General features: G+C 38.4%; 1 long non-coding RNA gene across 1 annotated transcript; it reads right to left on the bottom strand.

Moving 5' to 3' along the window:
* Window positions 1-9,428: 9,428 nt before the first annotated feature.
* On the bottom strand, window positions 9,429-11,025 carry LOC149618904 (uncharacterized). The gene is made up of 3 exons (XR_016375351.1): window positions 11,008-11,025; window positions 10,291-10,819; window positions 9,429-10,234 (listed from the first exon to the last, which is right to left on the bottom strand). It is a non-coding gene; the product is annotated as an uncharacterized LOC149618904 (long non-coding RNA).
* Between the last annotated feature and the right edge of the window lie 429 nt (window positions 11,026-11,454).

Raw genomic sequence — 11,454 nt, 5'->3', positions numbered from 1 at the left:
ATACGAAGTCTTTACAAATATCCTTCCTTCCCTTACTTATGAGTAATATAATAGGCTTATGGTACCGCCCACATTACAAAATTTCATCCTAACACAGTGGAGACGGAGATGTAAGGATTTCCTACGTCACCTGTAAATGAGGCAATCTTTTTATGGGTGCTCATTGAACATCGATACTCCACTATTAAAGCCAGCCCTCCAATAACAATTTTATTACAATTTCATAACCCTTCTATTACGTAATTCACCCCTATCGATTGCCCCTATATAACAATGAAGATGGCGCTGATGACGAAACGTCCCCTAGGCATAATATAAATTTATACTCTACAAAACCACATTACATATCGGGTAAAGCTTTTGACGCTAAAAAGGTTTAGCCAAGGAGGGGAGGTTAAAAATTTTAACAATATGATTGCAAAAACCTTAAGAGGAACAAGAACTAGTTGAAGAGTTTATCAATACAACAAAGGCCTAAGTTAACGCGCCGAGAAATTTCTCGATGACGCTGCAAAAAAATGTATTTTTGTATATAATACGGTAAATCTATTTTTCTTTTATAGTTCCAAAAGATCCCGCTTTTAAAAAGGGTGGCGACACTATGTGCCATCCCTAGTGAAACTCAAGGGACCAAATTTCCCATCGAAATATTACAAAAGGTGTCCCTTTTTCTGGGTACATAAAAAATTTATTTTTGGACCCCTTGTTACCTGATTTCTTAAAAAAAGTGTTCGGGGTTTTCTGCAACCAAGTTTTTTAAAGGTTTTTTTTATTATTAAATTGTTTGGATGTAGGCACTAGGCACTAGGGTGGGCCACCATTTCCGGGCAGGACTTTTGGAGGGGGCCTAGACTAATGGCAATACTTGCTATTTTCCAATAGACCTTAAAGTAGTTATGGAGGGGGATTGTCAATACTCTACACCAACTTCGTTAATGTCGTATTACAAAATGAAACTATTGTGTAATGTGTATCTATCTACCTGGCCCCCAACTAGCTGGGTTTTTAAAATTCATTTTATAATTGTTACGTCTATGGAATAAACATTTGTCAAGGGGTGTACATGTACGTGAATGAAATTGATGACGAAATGAAGAAGTGTTATAGGTGAGGGGTTAGTCACTTGAATAATCAGGTGTACAAAACAGCAGAAATCGATTACTTAATTGATTTCTAGAATTTTTAGAAAATCATCAGTAATCACATTCGTTTTGTGGGTAATCATAGGTAATCAGAAATCTCCGATAATCACTGGAAATAAAGTGAAATCTTCAGAAAAATCAGAAATAATCACATCATTTACAAGTAGAGATGGCCGATACCAGGCTTAACCCGATACCGGTACAAACATGAACCGATACCGATATGGTATCGGTTCATCCCTACAGGCGCGTACTAAGACAGATTTTCGCTTATTAGTTGTTAGATAAACTGAATTAAATGTTTTAATAAAATCACGTTGGATATCTCCGTAAACGAAAGTTTTTAATTCTTTTATATCTTGAATTCAGGTACTTTTTATATAAATGAGAACTCGTCACGATTGAAATTCATAGAAATGAGATATTATCACCATCATTGCGTTACGAAAAGACCTAAAAATGTCATGTAGCGTCATATAACGCATTTTAAACGAGTATTGGTTTAGTATCGGTATCGAACCAACCGATCCGATACTATCGGGAAACCCTGAGTGTCGGTGCCGATACCGATATGGTATCGGTACCGGTTCACCCCTATTTACAAGTAATATTTTGTAATAACCTCGGTAATCACGCATTTGGTGAAATCACACCCGGTCGAGGGGTTAGTCACTTGAGTAATCAGGTGTACAAAACCACAGAAATCGATTACTTGATTTCAAGAATCCTTAGAAAATCATCAGTAATCAAAATCATTTTAGTGGGTAATCAAAGGTAATCAGAAATCTCCGATAATCACATGGAATCACGTGAAATATTGAGAAAATCAGAAATAATTACATGATTTACTAGTAATCTTTTGTAATCTTCTCGGTATTCGCATATTTCGTGATAAAAATCACACATAATCAATGGAGGAATTTGAAAGTCCAAAATAAAAATAGTAATCAGTTGAAATAGAAGTAATTCACGTAAAATCCAGTGATATAATCACGGCATTCACCAAAAATTCACTGGAGTTCATTGCAATGGAAACAGAAATCCCAAGTAGTCTGAGGCAATAACGGGAAATCAGTGTAAAGATTATGGAAATCACCTAAAATAATCGTAAACACGGAAATCAAGGAATCTGTTCAGTAATCATCGGAATTCATATAAAAATTCCGAAGTCAGAAATCAGGTGTACACAATTTTGGCGAATGACTAGCTCCTCGGTGTTTGGTTTTGTTTTACGATTAGTTGGGTCACAAAAACGTCATGGCTCGTGTGCAAAATTGAAAAGATTGTAGCCATTTTTAAAATCACAAATTATACATTAAAATCAAAGTCCTGACTGACTGATAATCAACGACCAGCCCAAACCGCTTGCCCTAGAAGGCTGAAAATTTGAAGGAAGATTACTCATAAGTAGTAGGCGCGTACTAAGAAAAAATTTTCCAATCCGCCGCCATCTTAAAAAATGGCGCCCAGAAATGTAAAAACTCTTCTCTATGCAACAAAGTCCGCGCGTTTCAACCGATTTCACAGATATTAAGTACACGGGTTTCCTTTAACCTATAGACGGGCTGAATGATCTTTTGGATTCCATTTGTTGCCATATTTTTAAATGGCGGCCAAAAACTAAAAAACCCTTCTTTATGGAATAATGTCCGCGTGAAAAGTAATAAAAAATGTCCCGACGGGCTGACGGGCAACGCCGAGTGAATTCGCTCCTAGGGTGCTACAAAAATTTAAGTCATCAGTAAAATCTACCCATTCTTTGTATCATTTTGATGGAAGTTCTTATTACACGCGAGCGACGCCGCGGGTAAGAGCTAGTTTATGTATATTGTTGCTTAGTTTACTAAATGTTTTTAGGAAATATTTGAAATGTACGAAATTTACATAGTCAATATGTTGGAGGAGGGACGTTTATACAGTATTGGAGTAGCATACTCTATAGCACTAACACGAGATGACCCTTCCAATGTATGGCCGTAAATTTTACCATAAGATCATAAGATATGTTCCATAAGTTTGTCACTGGTTACTGAGAGCTTGTCATGAAGTGATTCAGGTAGGTCATAGATTCTCGTGAAGCGACGCCTGGTGAGGCGCTTTCAAAGGTTTAGCACAGACTAAATAGGAAGATGGACTGTTAAACCGAGTGTACCCAATTCTCGCTTCCGTCGTTCTCGAACTAGCTCCCATTAAGTCTCTAGCATTATGAAGTATTTGTAGTGTCATAGTTATGGAAAATATCTTATAAACTTGGGATTTTACCCATAATTAGCCGTTTTTAAGTTGGGCATAAGCTTTAGGTGCCACCTGGTTATAGCAACAAGAACTACTAGTTGCACGTGACTAAGCTACTAAAATATTGCCACTGAGATGTGGCTGCACATGCAATGATGCCAACCTTGAAAAGTTTTGATCTCTTATTACAAAACAATTAACATTTAATTGGTCTTAAAAAGAGGACTACAGTGCCGTCGTTGTTTTTAATAGCGTCTGCTAAACCGAACCGTTTACCCCTACATTACTCCGCCTGTTAGAATTCATCCAATCCCGTAGGGGTAAGAGGTTCGATTTAGAAGACGCCACTAAACCAATGGCGGATGGCGCAATAGTTCTCGTTTCCAAGCCTAATAAAATGCTAATTACTAGTCGTGTTTTGCCAGCTAACGAAGTTAGAGCGTTGTTATCATCAGGTGTTCTATAGAAGTTAACATCTAAAATCTCTGTTATCAGACATACGGATCAAGATGAATCTTTCTTAAATTTATTTCATTTTATAGTTCTCATAGAATTGTAATTCTGATCGTGGGAAAAAAATGTGAGACATTTGCCTTATATTTTTAAAAATCGATACAACGTAAACATTCCTCACTTTTGATATACATTTACGATAAGTGTTTCCACTAAGCCTCTATAAGGGGAGTCTCAGTGCTAGCTTTGAACCATTGACTTAACAATTTTATACAAGATTGGCAAAGAAATATAGAACAATAAATTCAAATATAGAAGTTGTTCAAAATAGAGTTTTCTGAAATCCGAAAAAGTCACAGGTCTGTTACATATTTACAGAAGTGAGATGAGACTAGAAGTGAAGGGCTCTAGCATTGATAGTGGGTCCTGGCACTAGTGAACAAATTTGAGGATTTTATGCCGCTTCCCACGCGCTAAGACTAGAGAGAAAAAAATTGGTCGAGTTCCAAAAACATTTCCTACCCCCTTCCCCTCAAGCTAAAGCCGCGGAACACGGACGCGGGTGCTTGAATCTAGTTCGGCCGTCTACCGCCACGAGCGTCTCACGTTTTGGAGGGAAAATTCAGAAACCGCTACCAGAGGGCCAAACGTTCGTGTGTTATCAAGAATATTCACTTTCGCCGAGTGAAGAATTTGATTAGCTCTATACTTCTGGTCTCATCTCACTTCTGATATTTATAATCGGGCAAAAATATGTTTCAACTTCGAAATAAAACTTTGGTAAAGAAATCTTAAAGGGTCTGTAAAGTTGGAATCGGCGGGTAGGTAAAAATTATTTGAAATACGTCACATGAACGTGACTGAGGAAAGGCGTGGTTCGAAGAAGCTTAGTGTGTTATAAGCCACCACTTCAGGGAATTGGCACTGCAATCTCGCGAAAAACAATGACTAGGTGTTCAGTTCCACTCCATTTGGAGTCTTTGGAACTAGGCGTTACGTGGTGCTTGTGACTTTTTCAAATAATTTTACCCTCCCCCCCCGATGGCAACTTTAGAGCAGCTTTAATCTCCACTGCACGTGCTATGGTTTTTGTATCGACATAGCGACAACCACTCCGACGGCAACATTAAAGCAGCTTTAATCTCCACTGCACGTGCTATGGTTTTTGTATCGACAAAGCGACAACCACTTTCTCTCTCTCCTATATTGAGTCTTCTCCCTATATTGAGTCTTCTCCCTATATTGAGTCTCCCTGGAAATTCGTGTACATACACTCTACGGCAAAGTATTCAACTACTCACAAAGAATGTGAAGTGATTATAATTAGCCTTCAAAAATTTAATATTCGTATATATATCAGGTTAATCCTGACCTTGGATATCTCTTAAAGTTAAAACGATATCTTTGATATCTTTTTTTTGACTAATGTGGTTTTTGCAGCAGTGTGGGGTTCTTCTCGGTATCGTTTTTATAAACGTCAAGTGTCCTTGAATATATTTTTTCTTTTAATTTTCCTACAAGCATAAGTAAGTTACTAGCTATAAGTATGACGGCGTTTAGCGAAGAAAACCAGTGGGGAAACCGATCACAAGTACTCGTAAATAACCAGGGATAGCTATAATTTTAGAAGTAGGAATGGAGAACGGTTAGTACTCGTAGCCCAGTATAGAGCCCCTCCCTCCAACACGTAACCAAAATTTTAAATTATCTTATTGGCTCACTTAAACTACGTTACGATGACGTTGCTGACGGGGACGGAGAATAATACGTAATTCCTTTTTACCTCTGTCGCTATGACCCGCCTCTTGTTTCATACCCCTCCGTCCTGGGGAAGGGGGTCCGGGACTTTGACGCGCACCCAGATTACTCTGTTCTCCATTCCTACTTCTAAAATTAAATCTATCCCTGGTTTTACTTATTGTTGTTATGTTATTTACGTTCCATAAAAGATTGTGAGCCGATTTAATTTCGGCACAGATTCCTTTTATCCCTGTTCACGCGATGTTAAAACTAATTGAAAACATTTTGGTTATTTATTATTCAAGGTCATCGATTCTCTCTTTTTTATGTCAGTAGTTTCGTTTGAATATTAATTATCTTTCGTATGTACACAGGTGGCCAAATTAATTTCCATATTAAAAACGTTCTGTTTGCTTTAGTTCGTACGCTTGGTCGCAATTTTCGTATTTAAGTTTCTATTGCTTTTTGGGCTTTTTGAAACTAAACATGGTTCGTTTAAATAAATTGTTTGAGGAACGAAACTTTAGAGTAGACCATTCCATTAATGCCATAAGAGAAGCAAACACCATAGGGGCGTGGCAGCCATCGGAGGCTATTTCGCTCGCGCCAATTAAGAAGCACCGCAAGAGGCAGTGCGAGTTGGCCATCCTCAAACGTGTAGTGAACGCGGGCTCCGTCTGGTGTTGCTTCCTGGCGCGAGGGAAAGAGTCTCCGATGGCGACCCCGCCCTGGTGTGTTGGTTTCTCTTCAAGTATTTAATGGAATGGTCTATTGGACTGAAATGAATGAACGGTGGCTTTTGTTACAATGTAACTTCAAATAAGTTCGCGCAAATAAAACTGAAGTTTCGTTTTCGTCTGCTTGATAAACGTATTGTATAGAGCTTCAAAATTACCAGTTCATCACAGTCCTTATTGTTTGCAGCCATATCTAGCGTCTTTGGATCCCCATTCCGGATCTTCCGTCTTAAGACAACAAGGTGGTCAACAAACAGACTCTATTTTACTTCCGACTTTTGAAAAGCGTCTATTAGAGGTGAATCGTAAAGCTAAATTGTTACAAGTCTAAAATAGCACGTTAATAACAGGCTTAATGGCTAGGGCTTTGCCTCAATTCCAACCTTGAGAAACTCAACTAAACCACTTTTAACCATAAGTTAATAAGATATGTTCCATAAGTATATGACACTTCCTATACTTCGTAATGCTAGAGACGACAAGTGAGAATTGACTAAACTCGGTTTTGCAGTTCATCTTCTTATTGGGTCTGTACTAAGCCTTTGACAGCGCTTCACCAGGCCTCGTTTACTAGAATCTATGACGTTTCATCTACGTCACTTCAAGCTCTCAGTAACAAGTGACAAACTTAAGAAACATATCTTATGAATAAGTGGTTTTACTGATATCAACCATTCAGTTTGGTCAAATTTTGACTGTGCATTAAGAACAAACATACAAAGAAGAAATCGAAACAATGTTATGGAATATATATAAGAATTGTATTGATGATTCGAAAAATCCAACAAGGTCAATTTTTACTGTTTCATATTTTGGAAATTGACGGCCAACTAAGGAAAGCGTAGGACGTGTTTTTGACGGTGCTCAGCAAAGAAAACCAGTACGTACTTGTACATAACCAGGAATAGATGTAATTTTAGAAGAAGGAATGGAGAACTGTTAGTATTTACTTCAGTCCGACTCATAGCCCAGTATAGAGCCCCACCCTCCAACACGTAACGAAAAGTTTAAATTATCTTATTGGCTCACTTAAACTACGTTTTGATGACGTTGCTGACGGGGACGGCGAAAAATACGCAATTTCTTTTTACCTCTGACGCTATGACCTGCCTCTTCTTTCACACCCCCCGTCCCGTGGAAGGGGATCCGGGACTTTGACGTGCGCCCATTCCTACTTCTAAAATTAAATCTATTCCTGACATAACCCATGTCTTTCTTATGTACACTGAACACTCCTTTGTGAAGTCGACTAAAAGCACTAAACCCATGGAAAAACAATTTTACGACTCATCTATTAAAGGAAGTGGAAAGAAATTAAAATTTGGTTCTTGTTTGTTAACGTAATTAACACCAAATAATTAGAATATGTATGTAGTACATGGTGAGAAAAAAATTAAGCTGAACCCTTGACTTTCAAGCCAAGATTCATACTTCCTTTAAACAATATTTCCCAATCTTCTTTAAATTCGTTATGCATATCCTACCAACGTTTTAGCAAAGTTGCTTAACCATTAATTCAGTGAGGCTTACGTAAATATTATACAAGCATTTACTATAAGTATATTGCTATAAGTCTCTATGCCGCAACCGTTACCGAGATAAATGATCGAGAGAGTTTTGCCATAGCTTTTACGGGAACTATAGTAGAGAGCTTTCGTTTTGGGGGAGGAGCTATAATTCATGAGATAATTTACTAGAGATGGGCCGATACCGATACCATATCGGTATCGGTACCGATATTTGGCTTTAACCGATATATCGGTATCGGTTAAAAATGAACCGATATTTCTACCCGATATTTTTTGAAGAAAATAAATACTTATGTTGAGAGTAGATGGCGCCATAAGACCTAAACTCTGAGACAGCACAGTTTTTCATCTATTTTTGGATAACGTAACTAGTGTCTAAAATGGGTTTTTCGTATGAAAGGCCAGTTTTATAGTTTCAAGTACCGAAATTGGATCGAGAATCATCTTATAGAGATGGGCCGATACCGATACCATATCGGTATCTGTTTGATATCGGTTTAATCGAAGGATCGGGTAAAATATCGGTATCGGTACGTATCGGTTTCCCAAGTATCGGATCATATCGGTATCGGTTTAAACTGGTATCGGCCCATCTCTATAATTTACACGGCCATATCGGTGGGTTAAATGCAGAAGGAAAGCTGAAAACAACCAAACCAAAGAATCGTGGCAAGACCAAGACTAAGGAGGGTGTGGCGTTCTCCTCAACCAACTGAAATCTCTCTGGAGACATAGTGTCATAGTCGGTCTTCTTCAATGCATCGCGCGAGTTTTGTATTCCGTAATGGTGTAGTCAACTTATTATAGTAAACTTATTATTTAACTTAGGGCTATATTGGTACATGGGAGAAAGGGAAGGTGAAACATCTCCGTATCTGCACTCTTCTACAAGGCAAAAGCCCCATAAAGAAATCACACTCGTTGTCAATTCACTAATGCGCGATCGGTTGGCATTGCTTTAATTGTTAAATTGGTTTGTGGCTCTAGCCTCCTATGCGTTTAAATATAATTCGGATTAGGCCCCTGTATAAAGCGTTTCAATGGGTTTATATAGCGCCATCTAAGAACAAATTAATTTTAAGCAACTATAACTTCAATTGATTAAGTTTTTTGCAGCAGTCGACGAGATTTTAACAGTAAATAGTACGTTTATAATACGTGTTCCGTGGTGTTCCGTAAGGGTTTCAGCGGGTTTCAGACTGGTTACTAAGAGCTATTCATTTAGTGACGTAATGAAACGTCATATTCTTCTAAAACGACCCCTGTTGAGGGGCTTTAAAGGCTTAGGACCGGCTAAAAGGGGGTAGAGTTCAAAAACTGTGTGTAGACAATTTTTGACGTCGATCTCGAACAAGTTCTCAGAAAGAGTAGGAATCTCAAAATATTGAAAGTGTCATACTTATGGAACATATATTCTATAAACTTATGATGTTACTTATACCATAAGTATGTTCCATAAGTTTGTCACTGGTTACTGAGAGCTTGTCATGAAGTGACGTAGATGAAACGTCATAGATTCTTGTAAAGCGATTACTGGTGAGGCGCTGTCAAAGGCTTAGGACAGACTAAATAGGTAGATGGACAGTGCAAAACTAACTGCGTGTAGTCAATTCTCGCTTGTCGTTCTCGACCTAGCTTCGAGCTGTAACTCCCTACCATTACGAAGTAAAGCTAGTGTCATACTTATAGATATAACATTATAAGCTTATACTCAATTGCGCAATAAAAAACCATGGAATACCCCTCAATTGTATTTCAACATGAATAATTTTTAATGATCAGTTTTTATCTCGAGGACAGTCTACAGTATAGACTTAATGGTATTCCTTATCACAAAATGGCGGGTTATGCAAAAAAAATATCTTTTAAATTTCCTTGGCTGAATAATGATAGCTTTGTTTTGTAAATAAATCTCTTTTCTTGTCGGCTTTTTTTAAACGGCCGTCGCTTTTATTTCATTTTGAATTTTTTTACCTTTTGTTATTTTAATGAGCGCTAGAGGTCGTTCCGTGCACCTCCTCTCCTCCTCCCTGCACCCCCCTTATCTGGCGATGATGAAGATAATAATGATGATGGCCAAGCGAATGATTATCTTGCGCCGTCGAGCGTGCCAAAGCTTGTGATTCTCAGTTTCCCTATGAGCCCGAGCGAGCCATCTGAGAACCACGACTTTTTTGTAGCTTAGCACCCCCTCGTGGTAAACCCCCTTTACCTTGAAAGCCTCGAATACGTTTTTACGGGGACGTGTACACTGTAAACGAATGCTGGTTATACCATGGATAGTTGGTTGTATCTCTAAGCCTGTGATTCTCAGTTTCTCTATGAGCTATCCGAGTGAGCCATTTGAGTACCACGACATAGTAGCACCTTCTCGAGATCATACACCCTTCGATTTTACCTTGAAAGCCTCGACTAAACATGTATTCGCTTTATGGGGACGGGTTCACTCTACACAATTTCGCTGTTAATAATTATTGCATGACCCGATTATAGTACTCTTGATTTTTACCTCTCCGAGTGACGATGACGTCACGGAGAGGTATTACACTGGACGAGTCTGTGTGTGTCTATCACCGCGTTCGCAGTTGGCAAATCGGAGCAAGCTTGTTCGCAGAAAGCAATTTTTGGCTTCTACTCCCATCGTTGGTATTAAGAAGTACAGTACGCGGCGATCGGCTAGGAATACTAGAAACGTCTAGCTCTATCTAATCCAACAAAAAGAGATAATATCGTTCACAGTTCCACTTTGAAGAAGAGTACATAAATTCAGCGCGGTTTTAACGCTCGTTTTTTTTTCTTACGAAACGTCTATACTGATTTACCGAGCGACTCAAGGTGTCCAATGGAATTCGCTATTAGAGATCTACTTTATCTTTAAATTCTAATGGCGAATTATATTTGACTGCTCTGAGATCACTTGCGTGGTTAGCTCTATTTCGTCATCAAATCCGACAAAACGCAATTAGATCGTTCTCAGTTTGACCTTGAAGAAAATGCGCATCATTTCCGGAGCGAATTTATGGTGGAATTCATAAACGTCGGACGCAACGCAATTTAGTATAGATGAAGGCAGGACGTTTGCGCACGACGCCCTTCCTTCTCCAGTACTAAATTGCGTTGCGTCCGACGTTATCCATAGTTTTCTCCACCAAAATGTCTGTGCTGGTTTACCGAGTGGTCCGTACGGACCTGTCTTTCAATTCAAAGGGAGCTACCCCTCCCTTAGATGAGGCTCGATACTGCCTCTATTTACTTTTTCTAGTCTTTGTCCACTATGACATTTTTTATTAATACAGTTAGGTACCACTATACTCTGTCAAACGAAAGAAGAGCCCTGAGAAATTTGTCCAAATTGGTGTCGCCACCATCGACCCCATAGTACTTTATCAACTTGTTTTGTTTTGTCAAGAGTCGTCTGTAATATAGTCTGCTATAAACAGATAGGCTTAATCGCAATATAACCAATAAATTTTGCTATATATATTTAATATGTTTATGTTTCATGGTTTTTTACGATCATCGAGTATTAAAGAATATAAAAAAAATAAACGACAAGACACCAGTTTTATCTTTGTTGAACTAGCATTGCAATATTTTAATGGCATAAGTTAAAGTACT

This window comes from Phalangium opilio, unplaced genomic scaffold (genome assembly GCF_054372755.1).
Source record: "Phalangium opilio isolate 3A_F unplaced genomic scaffold, DU_Popi_V2 ptg000209l_1, whole genome shotgun sequence".
NCBI lineage: Eukaryota > Metazoa > Arthropoda > Arachnida > Opiliones > Phalangiidae > Phalangium > Phalangium opilio.
This window is presented reverse-complemented; position numbering and strand designations above follow the sequence as displayed.